This window comes from Alligator sinensis, unplaced genomic scaffold (assembly GCF_000455745.1).
Source record: "Alligator sinensis unplaced genomic scaffold, ASM45574v1 scaffold50_1, whole genome shotgun sequence".
NCBI lineage: Eukaryota > Metazoa > Chordata > Crocodylia > Alligatoridae > Alligator > Alligator sinensis.
Window position 1 is genome coordinate 2,136,776 of NW_005842059.1, and position 16,725 is coordinate 2,153,500.

The following is a 16,725-nucleotide window of genomic DNA, read 5'->3' on the forward strand; positions in this document are numbered from 1 at the left end:
TCACTGCCTCTTTTTATAGGGGCAGACCTTGTGTGACCCTAGTGACAGGAGGCATGCCCAGGCAAGGGTCAGCCCCTGGTGTACTGAGCATGTGTGCTCCATGCAGTGACGTGCAGTTTCGGGTGTCTGTAATGGTGAGAGTTGCTGGTTTTGCAGGGTCCTTTGTCTTTCAAATGCTGGTCTTGTCTCTGTTCCTGGGTGAGGTGCGTGGTTCCTGGGTGAATCATAGATTCATAGATTCATAGATGTTAGGGTCGGAAGGGACCTCAATAGATCATCGAGTCCGACCCCTTGCATAGGCAGGACAGAGTGCTGGGTCTAGATGACCCCAGCTAGATGCTTATCCAACCTCCTCTTGAAGACCCCCAGGGTAGGGGAGAGCACCACCTCCCTTGGGAGCCCGTTCCAGACCTTGGCCACTCGAACTGTGAAGAAGTTCTTCCTAATGTCCAGTCTAAATCTGCTCTCTGCCAGCTTGTGGCCGTAACCCCCGGGGGTGCCTTGGTGAATAAATACTCACCAATTCCCTTCTGTGCCCCCGTGATGAACTTATAGGCAGCCACAAGGTCGCCTCTCAACCTTCTCCTGCGGAGGCTGAATAGATCCAGTTTCTCTAGTCTCTCCTCATAAGGCTTGATTAATGCGAGGTGATGGCCCAGTCGTTAAAGGCCATTGCGTAGAGGCCTGCTACCACTGCATTTCAGCCATTCCCAATCACACTCATTCATCGGGGAACCAATTTACATGGGAGGGGTACATGACTCATACAGGTGCAACATGGGATGCCCGGGCAGAGGGCACAAGATGGAGACTTGACATATAAAATGGAAACTTGACATGACTTTGGTTCACTTACAAACACAGGCCTAAACCATACAGCATCCATATGAAACAAAAATCAATACAAAAATGATAATAATAAAATATACAACGGTAAAAATCAATACAAACCTGATAATAATACAATATAAAATGGTGGATATCCAAAACCAAAAACTTACTACCAAAATAAAAATGTTTAAAGCTTATCCTAAGTCTGAGCTCATTTATACTTATCTATAAGGAAAAGAGAGGGAGAGAAAAGGTCAGAAATGGTTGGGGAAGGGGAGGGAATGCATTTTAAAATAAATACAAAAAAAAAAAAAAGAAAAATACTGGGGGTTTTGCTACAAGAGCAGATCAGGGGAGCCTGGAGCAGAAAGTAGAGCAGCAGATCAGGTGGGGAGCCCGGGGCAGGGAACAGAAAGCTGATCAGGCAGGATAAGGCACCTGGAGTAGCATGTCAGGGAGGATGGGGGGCTTGGTTTGTGGCACGCAGGGGATGTGGCCTCTACCTGGGATTTCTTAAGCGTGCATGTTAACAAGCTTTGCAGCAGCAGGACGTTGGCTGCCGCGGCTCCCTGCTTTACCTGCGGCAGGTTCGGGAGTTAGCTCTTGTGCTGTGCGGTCTTGCTAATAGATTGAGCAATGGACTTGTATAGGACGGTTTGGAGAGGGATAATCCTGCCTCGGGCAGGGGGTTGGATTAGGTGATGTCCGGAGGAGCCTTCCAACCCCACTTCTTGTCATTGGGTAAAAGACTCCGGTTCAAGCCCTGCAGGAAAGTACTAGAGCACCTGCCGAAGCCCCATGAATTTCTGTGGGTCTTAAATATAAGCATCACATAAAGTACGTGCTTAAGTGCTTCTCTGCATAGAGACACTGAGGCTTCGCTTACCCTGGCATGCAAGCCTGTGATCTGCTGCTTTCCTGAGCTGGGGCCAGCATTTGTCTTTTAAATGGTTTTCCCCTGGGTCCCAAGTTGTATCCTTACTTAGAAAAGAATCTGTCAGCGGAGAATGCAATCAAATTGAATAGTCACTGCGTATGTAAGACCCAGAGCTGAAATAGCAGCCGAGTGCTGCCAGGGTCCTTTTTCTGCATCCACGGATGCTCTTAACAATCAAACTCTGTCTTCGGAGCCGTGCTTGTAACAGGGAGGATAGGATGGCCGTGTGCTGGCAGGTTAAGAAAGCAGCAAACCAACCCAGTGCATGTAACGATGTCAGCATAACGAGGGAGCTGTTTGCAGGCATATGCCTGTCCATATGTCCATGCATATGAGGGATCCCATACCGTCCCCTGAGCAGCCCCTGATCCTTCCTGGGGGTGCAAGTGGAGAGAAATGTCAGGTTGCCAAAGAGTGCTGGGCTCTGCTTGCTCTTCAGGGATGCAGGTTAAGCAGCTCCAAAGCATTTTGGCTCCTGCTCAAAGTGATCTGCACTGGAGAGATGGTGAGACCCCTCTGATGTATCCCAAAGCACCCGTGGGCTTCAAAAAGGGAAAGATTTCAGCCTCTGCTCCTGGACAATCGGGCATGCAGCTCTGCGGGACTAGAGCTCTTGTCTTTACGCCCTTTGTGTGGTCTAGCAGGTAACAAACCGCATGCAAACTTTATTAACTGAGTTTTAATAGGGGGTTAGCTACATTTCCCCAAGGAGGAGGTTTTTCCAAAAGCCAGGAGCCGAAGGGCTATGCTCTGTGGGTACTTCCACTGTGTGTAGCCTTAACTACCATGTTATAAATGACTGATGGCCTTTGGTTTTTGAGAGCCTGCTTTCTTATCCACAGGCAACCTGTTAGAAATATAACACCCAAGGCTCTTGGTTTGAATGTATCCCCTAAAATTCACCCATTTAGTGTGGGTTCATACTAGTTCATTACTAGTATGAAAAATACCAGGCGCTGTACAAACACACAGGCCATGGCAGTGCTGTTGCCTCTGTACTATCAACATCAGTGGTTTTCAACCTGTGGTCCATGGACCCCTAAGGGTCTGCAAAGTATCTCTAAGGGGTCTGCGATCAATCAAAAGTATGTGAATACCCACACTTGCAGTTCAAAGGGGTCCGCACCTCCATTTGAAGTGTTTTAGGGGTCCACAAATGAAAAGAGGTTGAAAATCAGTGCTCTACATGGCTGAAGGGAAACAGGCATGCTCAGAGTTGCACAGCAGCCCTGGCACTAGAACAGGAGTCTCCAAATGTGGCCAAGGGATAGACTTGGAAAAGTCACGTTTTGCATGTGCTCAGTACAGACTAGTTTGAAGTGAGCTGCTAAAACCTTTGAGGATCTTGCTAGGTGGGACACGTTCCCGGGAGGAGGGGAGAGGTGGCGGCTAAGCAGGACCATCTGCAGTTGCATGTCCTGGTGCTACGGGTAGGGAGGTTCTTGCCTCTGCCCTCAATGCCCCAGGCTGCACGGAGGAGAAAACTGTCTGATATAAAGGAGACAGAAGCGGGGAGAGGGAAGTCTAGTGGTGATCAGGGGTGGGGGGAGAGAGGTTGGAGGGGCAAGGAGGCTACAGACAGGAGAAATAGGAGCTAGTGGACACTGGAGACGTTGAGCTCAGATGGAGGGTGGAGGAGGAGGGTGGAGAGGGGAAAGGCGCTATGGGGAGACAGCTGTGGTGAAGAGGCAGGGGAAAGCAGGGGACCTAGGGCTGCTGGATAAAGGCACTGGGATGAGGAGCTGGAGGGACCCTGAGTGGGAGAAACGACTTGTTTCTCATAGCCCTCAGGAGCCAAGTGGAGAGAAAAAGGGAAAGTACTGATGGGAGAAGACTTGCTGAAGGGGCCCAACACAGCTTTCCACGCTTTAGAGCCAAGTGGCTTAAATGCCTCGAGTCTCGGGACTTCCCCTGGAATTTTTCTCGTGCGTTGAGTATCAATGCATGTCGCAGCCTTTCAACCCCACTGAGCTTGGAGCTGCACGGGACAGGGCCCCGCGCCCTGCTGAGAGCAGGGTGACCATCCTCTTCTAGTGACCACCCGGCGAGCCGGCCGCTGGCCATTACACAGCTGTCTCGTACTGCCGCGGTCTTCGCCTCGGACCCCTGCAGAAAGCCGGCTGCTGGACTCCCCAGGATTGATCAGGGCAGGACCTCGCCCAGCTTCGGTGTGGAGGAGAGGGGGCTCATGTGGGACGAGCAGTGTCTGCAGCAGGTTTGGGGGTGTGCACTGGCACACGTGCACCCCCGCTTGGGTTCTTGCTCCACCCAAAGGTTGAAACCAGCTGCCTGGCAGTGGCAGCAGCATTTCTATTCAGGCAGCAGTGAAGGAGTCACTTGACTTCATGGCTTGTTATCATCTACCAGATTCTTTCCATGGGTGTTCACCACCCCCTCTTCTTTTTAATGGCCTTGCTGGTCCACTAATCAAGCTAGCCTTACTTCTGCCATTCTGCTGACTGCCTGTTGCTCCTGGCAATGAAGCTCCTATCTCCCAGCCTGTTTTGGCCCTATAACCTTCACGAGCATGCCCTGCTTTTTCATTATTTGTCCCCCGTAATCAGTTGTTAGCTGAGGATACTACCACTGCCTACTAGTAGCAGCCACGATACGCTTGGTGGGCTAGGCCCCCGGCCTCGGCTTTCAAATAGGCCTATCTCCCAGCCTTGCAGATGGCTTTTAACTTATTCCAGTCAAGTGATATTTGTTCTTGCATTAGTCTTAAAATACAGCCCCAGGCCCCTGGCATCTTAGTAAAGCTTCTAATTGCGTTTCACCCGGAGAAAAATGTGCGGTATGTTATACGTGACGATGCCCCTCTCCATGTGCACCCCCTTTTCAAAATCCTAGATCCACCCAGGAGCAGGCTGGTCTATCCCAGCTCCCGCACGGGCGTGTGCAGCCCATGCTGAAGCCCCTATTGCTGCTAGCTCAAGAGCAGTGAAGGTCAAGGCCAGTTTGGCTACGACCTCCGGCGGCATCACTAGATAGGGGCTTAGACAGGAACACCCATAACATGTTCCCTAGGGATCCCGTGACCAGGTGCCTATGCTGGATAAAGGCACAAAAGCAGCCGTGAGCCTCTGCAAACCCACGCGGCCCCTCGACGAGGGGAGTCGGGCACTCCAACACTCCCTGAGGCCGGTCAGAGAAGAGATCTCCTCTCCTGAGCCTGCCTGCACAGATGTAGCTAGGCAACACACCAATTTTTCTCTGTCTGAGCTGCCGAGGAAGAGGGAGGCAGGGATACGACTGACTCTTCTCCCCGGGCTCATTCTCGGACAGCCCTTTGGGCTCCGTCGTGCATCTCCGTGTAACCGTGCGCTTCTGGGGGTGGTATGCGTTTCACTGTGCTGCCCAAAACGTGGGCTAATGAGGGCTGTGAGAAAGAGGAGAGGCATTTATAACCGGGGACTGCGAGGGCTTTTTTTCTCCCACCCCTATTGCCGCTGTAATACGGCAGAGGGCTCGGCAGCGCTCCCCCTCTTCGCCTGTGCACAGAGACCCTGCTAAGTCCCTCGCAAAATCAGCTTTGGAAGGGAGGGAGGAGGAGAACTCGGCTTAAAAGAAAAAAAAGGGATGTTTCCAGAAAGTAGAGCCCCGAGGCAGCCAGAGCCAAGTCAAATAGACCCCAAACATGTCATCGAGGAGTAGGGCCTTGAATCATTTGCTCCTGCATGTGTGGAGCATGCAGCCTCACCTGGGTGCTCCCGCAGTACAAACGAGCATGGACCAGGGCCTTCGTTAGCAAGGCACAGACCTTGCAGATCAAAACCAACAAGAGCTTTTTTCTGTCACGGGAGAGGAAAGAGGACTGGAGCAGTGTGGTATGACTGCTGAGGGAAAAGAGAGGGGGAGCAGTGTATAAATGGCTTTGAAACTTCCCCCCAAACTTCAAAATGCAATGTTCAAAGCTTTGAAAGTGTTGCCAGCTCTACCGTGTGTCAGGCGGGGGGAGGTTTAGCACTCAAAACCAGCTGCTGGGAGACGTCTCTCTTCCCCATCCCTCCCCGATTGTCGCACATGAACTAGATGTGTTGGCACCTTTGGAACAAGCATATGTATTCCTATGATTTCTAGAGGGGCTTTGGGGTGGGAAAAACAGATCAGAAAAGAGCAAGATCTCTTAAGTTTCCCAACTCACTCCTCAAGCTCCATCTGACCACGCTAGCACCAAAACACACCATGATTTAACAGATGGAGGAAAAACCTGTTGATTTTTTCGCCCCAAGTTTCAACCCCGCAGCAAGCAAAACATTACACCTCTCTGAAAAGCCCAATCTGCCCCAGACATTGCAGCTGAGCTTTCTCCGGAGGGAGTCGGAGAGGAGCTGGCTTGCATTGTCTTCCTCACTTCTGAAGTAGTCAGTGTGGGAGAGGCGATATCTTTTATTAGACCAACTAGATAGTTGGAAAAAAAATTCTATATTTTTACCCACTTGTCATGGGTAGCTCTTGGGTCGTGGATAGCTCAGGGGTCAGCAACCCTACAGCGTGCCGGCCAGATCTGGTCACGAAGAGTCAGATCCAGCCTGCAAAGGTCTGATCCAGCCAACGGTGGATGCTGCCTGAGACATCACGGTCGGCTGCAGGCGGTGGCTTCCTGCCCCAAAGTGTCTCATCCCCTTGTTCCCACTTCCTCGCTGCCGTGGAGGAATGCAGGACCCACCGGCTGGGCTGCCTCGCATTAACGTCTCAACCCGCTTCCCACTTCTGAATAGGCACGAGCAGCTCCGGGCATTGGCAGAACAGCTGCAATTGTGTCCAGCATCATTCCTGCCCAGGCGGGATGTGGGCAAAGTGCTGCAAGCTCAGGAGGTTCCTTGGGTGTATTTGATATCTTTTATTAGACCAACTCAAATGGTTGGAGAATAGTTATTAAGCAAGCTTTCGGGGTCAGGAGGCGCAGCAGCGGGTTGCGCTAGGAAAGGAGTGAGGTGGGGATGGCCCCTGAGAAACAAGGCACAGGTGGGGTGAAAGGCTCTGCCTCGTGCTGGCTGGGACGCACTGGGGTGAAGAATGGAAAGGAGGACCCGTGCTCTCATCTCCCTAAACATCATAGGGACAAGCAGATCCAGCCCCCACCTCTTCATGCCTAATGAATCTCAGGAGCTATTAGTACTCCGAGTCTGGACCACTCAGGCAAGATGATGGGGGAGGAGAGATTGGAGGTTACCAGCTTCTTCCAGCCCACATCAGTAGTCACAAGGCTTAGTTATTTATTCATAACCCCAGAAGGCGCCGAATACTCCTGGTGATGTGCAGAATATAAGAACCAGGCCAGAAGCGGCACGCACGGCTCTGAAATGCCTTTTCAGTGGCCGAGCTGGCAGCTTCGTGAGAGCCCTGCATCTCGCACGTGACGTGTTCGTGGGCATCTCAGAGAGGGTCGGGACCTTGGAGGCATGGGGGTTAAGCCTCTCTGCCACTCCTCCAGCTGCCACGGACATGGGCACCCATCTCTTGTTCATGGGAATGGCCGTTATTCAATGCTTTCTCTGTTGAATCAGTTCAGTTTGGTATTTTGTGCCAAGAGTCCCACACTGTTGCCTGGGGGTGATTTGGCCTTGTAGGTTAAGCGTGGGTTCTTCCACCAAGAAATCCCCATTGCCTTGTATATTTTTTGTGCCTCTCAGTTGCCCTGCAGCCCATACAAATCCTATTCAGAATAGCATGGGGAAGTCTGCTGTCCCTACCTGTGCTGTACAGAGGAGGAATGGTTGGAAGCTTATGTTGGCCTGTTTGAACTAGGAATAAGGTGCTTTTTTTTTTTTTTAACAGATCAACAGCTTACCTAGGACCAGGTCACTTGAATCAAGGAATCTCCATCACTTGGATCAAGAACAGGTGGCTTTCAAAGAGAGCGACTCCAGGTAACTAAAAGGCACGGGCCAATGCATGAGCACCTTGGTGATATCCTACAGCCTGTATTATGAAGGAGGTCAGACGAGGTGATTACAGTAGTCCCTTGTGGCATTAAGATCTGCATCTCTAGGAATGAGCTTTGCCGGTGCAGTCGGTCGGGTGTGTTTTACCAGCACCAGGATTTGGGGTGTTACGTTGTTGGGCTTGTTCTTGTTGAATGACCCAGCCAGAGGTTGGTGTGAGGTGTCCAGCATGGATGTAATTGCTTGGGAGTCCAGATGTTTCTTCCTGTACCTGATAGTGTCTGAGATAAGGAAAGGGGAATGTGATGCTGAAATGCATTTGATTTTTTTGGCAGAGAACAGATCTTCAAGTGGCAAAGGCCGTAAGAGCCATGCTTTCAGCTTCTAGTATTGGGGGAAAATATGTAGATACTGCCAGGAAGTCTCTGTGTGAACTTAATCATTAAATAGCCTCTATCTACAAACCCAAAGTGCCCAGTTTTGGCTAGAGCTGGGGTTAGATTGTGGGTGTTCCTGTACCTGCCCTACCCTCTGTGCCTCCATTATTTTCCTTGTATAAATGCTAAGTTTGATCATAGCAAAGATAGCCTACTGGGTGTAAATCTGTAGTAATGTCTGCCTGGGAACCCAGGTAGTCTGAAAGAAAAGCTTTCATAGATGCGATTGCCCCCTTGGCTGTGAGTGGGGTGTTGACTCTGGAGCCTAATGATCACAATATATATGCAAACGCTGACTGCTTCGCTACTGAGCAACACATGCTGGAAAGGAAAGGAAGGAGGGGCATCCCTGTTGTGTTGAGAGTAGAGGTAGAGAGTGAGCACCATTTTTTCCATTCATTGAGTGGACTCAGTTCCTCCTCTGGCAGACGACAGAACAAGGAGCAATGGTCTCAAGCTGCAACAAGGGAAGTGTAGGTTGGGTATTAGGAAAAACTCTGTCACTAGGAGGGTGGTGAAGCACTGGAATGGGTTACCTAGAGAGGTGGTGCAATCTCCATCCTTGGAAGTTGTTAAGACTTGGCTAGGCAAAGCCTTGGCTGGGGTGACCTAGTTGGGGCTGGTCCTGCTTGGAGCAGGCGGTTAGACTAGATGCGACTCCTGAGATCTCTTCCAACCCTCATTTTCATGATTGTATAAGAATTGAGACCCAGATATATTTGCCTTTGGGGATCTCTGCGCTGGGAGCCAGCTGTCCCTTCCTCAAGCCCTCCTGGGCTAAGGCTGACAGACGTTTCCAAGCCAGGGGCCAGCCACCAACATCCGATCTCTTTGAAAAGAAGAGGAGCTTGACTGAATAGGGCCCAGAGGATCATACGTTGATTCCCGTGTGAGCTTGCAGAATAACATTTGAACCCAACGAGCCGCAGCTTCTCTCCTAGCTTGACACAGCTGCTGTGTCTTGGAAAAGCTGGCAGGAGCGCGGTACAGCCAGAGCCAGCGGGCTGCTGACACAGTGAATGCTTGCCTTTTGATTGAAATTCTGGGCATTGCTCACAGCAGCTCCACTGCAAATCACACTTGGCCTGACAACTTTTTGGAATAAGAAATACTATGTCTCAGAAAGGAGGGGGCGGAGGGAGGAGTGGGGTGGCTAGAGACAGCCAGCGAGGGAAAGGAGCAGGCGCTGGGAGGGTGGCAAGCCTCGCTTGCTTGCAGCACGCGTGCAAGAGAGAAAGCGTTTCTTAACTTTCCAGAGCAAATCATCTCCTTGAGCAAATGCCGGTACAGCGTTCTCTCCGCGGCTCTCGAGATACAGGAGCAAATGCAGATTTCTAAGTCAAAGGTATTCCTTCTGCTTTAAGCCGTTGCCTCTTATTTCCGGCCTCAGGGAGCTGTTTGACTTAGCAGGGTGCTGCCAAGATTTGGAAACCTCCTTGACCGGCAGCTTGGGGAGAAATCACTGGCAGACAGTGCAAGTGTAAATTCAACTTACCCCTTAACGAGCTCGGCTCAACACAAAAAGACCAGTCTTGGGGAAGCTGAAGTGCAGACAGAGTTGTGGGGTACCCTAATGATGACAGCCCTACAGAAACACTCAGGCCAGGAGCATTAAGAAACACAAGGCCATTCATTAGGTGCTCAGTTGCCCAGAACTCCTCTCATCTCTTATGATTTTAGCTTTCAGTTTAAGGCTTTATTTCCCAGAATATTCATTTGAGCTTCCACCGATCAGATGCAACCTGGCTTCCAAAGCCCGGACAGATGGCATGTTTAAGTGATGCAATCGGCATAATAGCACTGTCAAAAAGGGATGCATAGGCCATGCAGACCCCTACCCTGGGATACCTTTGCCCAATCCAGTAGAGAATTACCCTGAAAGGGATCAGAGGTACAACTCCACACGTAGAAGTTATACTGGTTTAGGTGTTGCCTGTCCACGTCCATCCCAGGTAGCTATTTAGTAAATGCAGACTGTCTGCTACTCACTCCCTGGTCACCAAGGAACGAGGTACAAGAAGTGGTGTCTGCTGTGTGCATCTCTCCTGGGAGAGCCTTTCCTGATCGTGGCATAACCTGTGCTGGTGAACAGGACCGACAGAGATTGCAGCAGGGTCCGGCATCAGAGGCTCTTTGGGGAAGTATCCACGTTAGGGAGAAAGTGGCAGTAAGATTGGTCCTGAAGAGGGGAGTCTAGGGCATGCAGAGGGAAGGCAGTGATATACCTCTTGCATTAGCCTAGCATGGTTCAAAGCAGCCATGCGGCATAATAACACTCGAGGTGGTCCGCGCCAGTGCTGCGTGGGGCTCTATGCAAGCTGAGAGTTCGTCCCATAACTCTTAGTGTTGCAGAAAGCCAGGCCATTCTCCAAATGCTTTCCAAGTGACTTGTGGGCGGAGGAATCTGTCCCTTCTGGGCTCGTGGGGAGAGCACGAGGACAGGGGCGGAAGCCGGGTTGGGCTCAGGTGACACTAGCCTTTGTCCACACTTGGGAGCAGATGTGTGAGCAGCAGACAGGCTGGGCTGGCTCAACATGAGCTGCCTCCTGGACTGGCTGACTTGAGTTAAAAGCACTGCTGGCCTTGAGCGAAGGGATTTTGGGTATGACCAGGGCCAGATCAGGAGTTGAAACTAAAGTTAACTCTGCAGCGGAGACGAGCTGAGGGGTGGGAAGGCCAAGAGCACTCCAAACCAGGCAGGTGGTGCCCACTCCACTTCTGCTTAAACTTAACAGAAGAGGATAAAAGCATCAAAACTGGAGGGTGGCGGAGGCACGTGCGTGAAAGACTTGCTCACCAGTTTTTGAAGAGAGACTGAATCCGGAGAAGGGTAATAGGAGGAGCCATTCACTTTGAGAAAAGCAGTGGGGTGGCACCCCTCACTCATGGAAAGATCTCCCCTGACTGAGCATCGTTTCCCACGCTGGGGAGCATATCTGCTGTGCATTGGTACAGCCCCTGGTGATGATGCCAGGGGAGAGGTGGCAGAAAACTGCAGACAAATGCCCCCCTGTTCCCAGCACAGCCTGTAGTACAATAGTCTGATGGGTGGCGTATCCTTTCCAGATGAGCAGAGACACTTGCATCCTTCCAGGAGCATCCCCCATCCTCCAGTGTGTGTTCCCTTGAATGCTTCTTGCCGTCCCTGAAGTTTGTACGCTGTTAGTTCATGCTCTTCTCCCTTGCTGTGCTGTGCGCCTTCTAGAACGGCTTGTCCAGCAATCCTAATGAAACCTCCATAGCCTTCTCCTTGCCGGAGCCGCTAAGAGGCCTTGCTACTGTGTTCCTGCCTTGCTCCGTACTCAAGCCAACGGCTGCCCTTAGTCAACCCAGCTGTAAATGGGACCTGGCTGTTCAAGCCGAGGACTGAAAGGTCGCTGGCCGTGGCGCTCCTTGGCCGGCTGTTGGGTACAATGCTCTTTGACTGTGGGAGCTAGATGGGCTGACGATGCCAGGGCAGGAGCTAGCAGACAACTGCAGACAGATGCCCAGTGGGCAGCGCCATGTTTGCTCTCTGAAGCTTGCAAACTGGCTCAGTCTCTGCCTGGCCCTGTGTGCTGCAATGTGGGTTCAAATGCAGAGCTTCCCCCTGCGCGGCAGCAAGGTGCTGGTGTGCTTTTTCTGATGAAAAGCACCAGCAGTGCTCCTTCACGAGCCGGCCTCTCCGCACTAAGTATAGAGCACCACTGTCACTAATGATGTGTTCAGGAGACAAAGCCATGGGAGGGAGCCCGGCTCCAGTGCCCATTCCCCATGTCGATTATCCCGCACGGCTGGGCAGAGCAGAAAACCAATCGCCAAACGAGGCAGAAAAGGGAACAGATGAAGGAAAAAAAAATTGACTTCCTGGCGATAGGATGAGGTCCTTTCTTTCAGGGGTTGCTTCGACCTCGTGCCATGCTCATACATTTGGTTTCAGAAGGCTGTGCCTCGGCTGGCTGCTAGCGCTGGCGAATGCAGGTCGCTAGAAGAATAAACCACAGCATCATCTGAGTCGTAAACTCCTTATTGCCTTTTTTACAGAGAGCAAAATGCACAGGTAAGGCCAAAATGAGCCTCTGAGGTTGGATGGCCCAGTGGTCAGGGCATCAGCATGGGACTTAGGAGGCATGGGTTCACGTCCCTGTTCTGCTACAGCTTCCCTGTGTGACCTTGGGTGGATCCTTTTGCCTTGCTGTGCCTCAGTTTCACTGCGTGGCCTCGCAAGGTCATTTGAAGGATGCATCCAGGGAAGACCACGAGCCCTCGGATGCTTTGGTAAGGAGATGGACTCCTACGTCTGCCTGGGGGTGATTGTGTTGCTGCAATAACTCCCAGAGAGCTGGGCTTCAAGATGCAGTGACAGCAGCGGGCTTGGAGGTGGGGAGCAGATGTCCCCTCTGGCTTGCCCGCGGGGGGTCAGACTCCTCGCTGTGACTCCAGAGGCAGGTGCGCTGCGACTGCAGGAGGGCAAACAACCTCCTCCGCCGTTGTATTCAGAGTGGGCATGTTGACTCTGTTACTAGCCCCGTAATAGCCTGGCAGTGCCCAAGGAGGAGTTAATGCAAAATGAACTGAAGCCTAGAGTCATTCCCCAGGCAAACACTGCTGTTGGGTAGGGCGCCTGGTCCATTCAGCGTGTGTCTGATGGCAAATAACAGATAAAATAATAATAGCAGATAATAGGTCCAATAGTAATGGCCTGTAACCAAGGCCACAAAGGTAATTTCCAGTGGACTGATGGTCTGTAACCACTGTGATCGTTTCCGCTCTGCAGTGCTCGCGCTGCCCTTGAGAGGATAGGCCCTTGAAAGCAAGCACTGCACCTTCCCCAAGTGCCATTTGGATCCCCTTCCCCTGCCCGAACTCCTGCTCGGCTTTCTACTCCCTGCCTGATGTGCGGCTCTGCTTTCTGCTCCCTGCCCTGTGCTCCCTGCCTGATAGAGGATCTGATCTGAGGAGCTGCTCAATCCACCAAGGGCTCTGGCATGTGATGTCGATGGAAGACGCAGCCCCTCAGAGGGGAGTGCCCCGTCCGGGACATTGAGGAGTGCCAGAAAAGCCCCATGCAGCAAGAGGACTCCACATCTGGAGCAACGTGCCCGTGTGTGCGCAGGAACGATGGGCGTCGGGCAGTGGCCACAGGGCGAGGGTCTCTGGCTTGGGTCACACTGGGCATCCATGTAGATCAGCGGCGTCCAACCTTGTGGCCCCGCAGGCCGGATGGATGGTGCGGAGCCAGTCAGCGGACCAGATCCCTTGCAGGGCCCATGGGTCCAATCCTGCACTGCCCCCATCCAGCTGCACACTGCTTGCTTAGTGGATTGGGTCACACCCCATACGTTGCCCCAGTCCGGCTTGCGCCACCCCGCTCTGCCCATATGCCAGCACAGTCCAGCGTGCAAAAAGCGTGTTACCCAGCCCACGGGCCCAGCTGTTTGGCACCAGGGGAGCAGCAAGTAGCGCTGCCACCGCTCCCCAGATTTCTGGACCCTGCGGGAGCTGCACGGGCTGACTGATACACAGCCACAGGCAGGATCTGGCCTGCAAGCCCCCTGCTGTAGATGATCAGAAGGATCCTCTGGCAGTCTCTCCTCTCCGCTGCCGTCCTGGCGAGTGACTCGTCCCTCCGTACCTGTCCCAGTGGAGAACCCACAGCCCGCACGAGCTGTGACGTGCACGGTGCTCACCTTCTGGAGGAAGTGGGCTCCTTATCTGTAACCTTCCTTGTACAAAAACACAGCGCCAGATTTTATCTCCAGATCATTGCCTTCTCTGCAGCCATCATCTTGGAGCCCGTCTTTGCAAAGCAAAGGGGAAACCAGGCAGCTCTTGGGATGTGGTTCTTACTCCTAGCAGATGGTAGCACTAAGGATTTGATTTATCAGAAAATTGCTCCTCTACTAGGTGTTGGGGGGGACAAAATAGGGAATGAAGCCTGACATCCTGCCTGCGGTTCACCAGTAAGAGACCAAAAGCACTTGTTAGCAGAGCCGGCATCCCAGTAATGAGGGATAGACACATAACCACTTGGGAGCTACAGTCTGAAATGTCCTGATCCTTCTTTGCAAACCGGGCTTCACCCATCTCTGCAAACTCGCTCTGAAGTTCTGCTCTTTGTCATGCCCATTATAGTGAGCGATTGGCTTGGAGCAGGGGGTGGACTAGATGTGACCTCCTGAGGTCCCGTCCAACCTTCGTTGTCTATGATTCTGTGATTATCAAAGGCTTCCTTGGCTCAAGCTTCCCCCGCAATTTCCCAGACAATGTGCTAATAATGACCCACCATCTGCATTCGGAATTGCAAAGACTTTTCTCACTGCAGCCCATCCACAATCCTCCCCAGAACACAGAAGGCCCTTGCAATGGCAATTTTGCTGTCAAATGAACAAGTTAAATGGACGTACGTGTAGTCCATTATTGACAGCCGGAGGTTGAGGACGGTTCTTCTGCGCTGGTCATGCGAGGTGTTTGTTTTGCACATTCAGGTTATATTGCAGCGAGTTGCATTCATCTACGGGCTTGTCTGCATGGGGCACCAGATGCCTCTGAGCACACCTTGCCCACCTGCACGCACCCAACCTGGAAATGTTGTGGCAAGGCAGCTCCAGGGTTATCGCTAGCAGCTGTTTGCAAAAGAGCAGAGACCAAGGTCTCAAAGGTCCAGGCCAGGGTTGCCTTTGTCCCAGATGCTCCCCTGTGCATTTTTCTGCTTCTGTCAGATTAACCAAGTGCATTGTGGCAGAGAGAAACTATGGGAAACCTGGGTCTGAGTGGGTAGTGGACTCTATCTGAAGATCTATTTGCTGATCTGAGCTAGTCCAAAGAGTATGGTTGCCCATCTGCGTAATAAAAGCAAGCTACAATGGGAAATCTGGTCAAAGCCCAGACTGATGCCCAGCTCTGGACTGAGACGTGTGAGCAGAGAGAGTAATCCATTATGGGGAAATTTGTCCAGGATTTGGGACTGGCCAGGGCTTGTCATCCCTCACTGTCACATTGTCCTGAATTGCTAAACTTTTCCAGATGAACACATCTGGAATGAACCAGGTAAAGATTGCGGGTATTAGGAGCTGAGAGGCCACATCCAGTCCAGCCCCCTCCTCACAGCTGGATCACCTCTGTCCCTCCAGTTTGCTCTTCCATTTCCCAGGTGGCTTGTAAGTTGTTGGTTGATGTCCTCCAACATAGCACATACATGTTCTGTTTGTGACGGTATTGTTTAAGTGGTGTCCAGAGAGCGTCGGGACCTCTACACACATCCATAGACAGGCCTTCATCTGGAAAGCTAGCTAGGAACCAGACACAGTCTGCAAACCCACATGCACATAACTTGATTCAGGCAGGTCTTGCCTAACTGCTGCTATAATCCTATTTACTTGTGTGCAACACGACCTGGAACATACCTCTTTTTGAAAGCCAGAATGAAGAAAAAAAGATCTTCCCTTGTAGTAAGTCACCACGTAGCAGCAGCTGGGAGACCAAGTCTGTGTTGTTCTGCTCCCTGTGCTTCGAGTGCAGACTTTACACCTGTTTTCCCCGGTAAGTGGCTGGAACTGCTCTTACCGTATTTCCTCACATACAACAAGCACTCCAGTTTCTGGCAGCTAGTTTTTTGGGGAGAGGTGTGTGTTGTACGTGAAAAAGAATGGTGTCTACATTCTAGTAGCATCCAAATGCCCAAACCAGGACTGGGCCCCATGGTACTCATGCTCTCCAGAAGGGAAGACAGGGCAATAAGGCCGCCGATGCCTGGGGCTCTGCACTGGCTGCTTTTTGGGAAGGAGATTACGGTTTGTTGTAACTCCCCAAACCATTCAAAGGCCAAGTTGCAGCTCTCCTGTATAGGTTCCCATAGCCTAGAATCCATCTAGGAGTGAAGTGGAAGAGGTGGCTTTAGGGACATGGGCACAAGAGTAGAGTCCATGTTATATCTGATACTCTACCATGAAGAGAGACCTGTTCAGGCTCTGGGCTGGATGTGGGACACAGCACAGATTTAGGTCCTGACCCTGAACTTGGATCTACTTCAAGGGACTCTTGGTCCCATGTGGAACCCCACTAACTTCATCTGGGCACCAACCTCTGCTAGGACCCGTTGTGTGCATCTTCCTGGAGGAGAGCTGGAACCTTATCTTAAGGCAAGTCAAGACCTTGTCATCTTGAAAGGTTGCAGCCCGGCTTTTCTTTCACTTATGCCAGTGGTTTCTATCTTGCCATGTTCCATCTGTTGCACTTTTAATAGGGTCGGGTTGGGGTGGGCTCTGGGAGAAGCACCGACAGCTGGTGCTATAATAACAGAATGTATTATTTATTCAGAGATTAATATGATTGTCAGTTGGACATTCATCTTCAATGAGCCAGTCCGTCCTTCACATCCAGTGCTTCCTTCCCTTCCTGGGCTAATGGTTCAGAGAGAAATGCTGGAGGAACAGCTTGCCTCCCTTCCGCCCCAGTTCCTCTTCCTGCCTTGTGTCATTCTGGGATCTTTTTCCTTTGCTGCCTGCCTGTCATTTAGGCTGTAGCCAATCAGGATAGAAAAGCTAATCCAGGATCTCAACCCTTTTAGACTCAAGGACTTCTCGATTTAGACTCAAGGTCCCCCTCGGAAAATGCCAGCCCCTTGTTTCTGGACCAAAGGAAAATACTAGAG

The 16,725-nt window shown here is 51.6% G+C and overlaps 1 protein-coding gene across 3 annotated transcripts in view; it reads left to right on the forward strand.

Moving 5' to 3' along the window:
- The window catches only part of GNG2 (G protein subunit gamma 2), a 104,217-nt gene that overhangs the window by 29,144 nt on the left and 58,348 nt on the right, over positions 1-16,725 (forward strand). For all 3 annotated transcript variants that reach the window (XM_006023091.3, XM_025203505.1, XM_025203504.1), the window contains exon 3: positions 7,550-7,641. The gene's annotated coding sequence lies outside the window, so the exon portion shown is untranslated. The remainder of the gene's footprint in view (positions 1-7,549; positions 7,642-16,725) is intronic.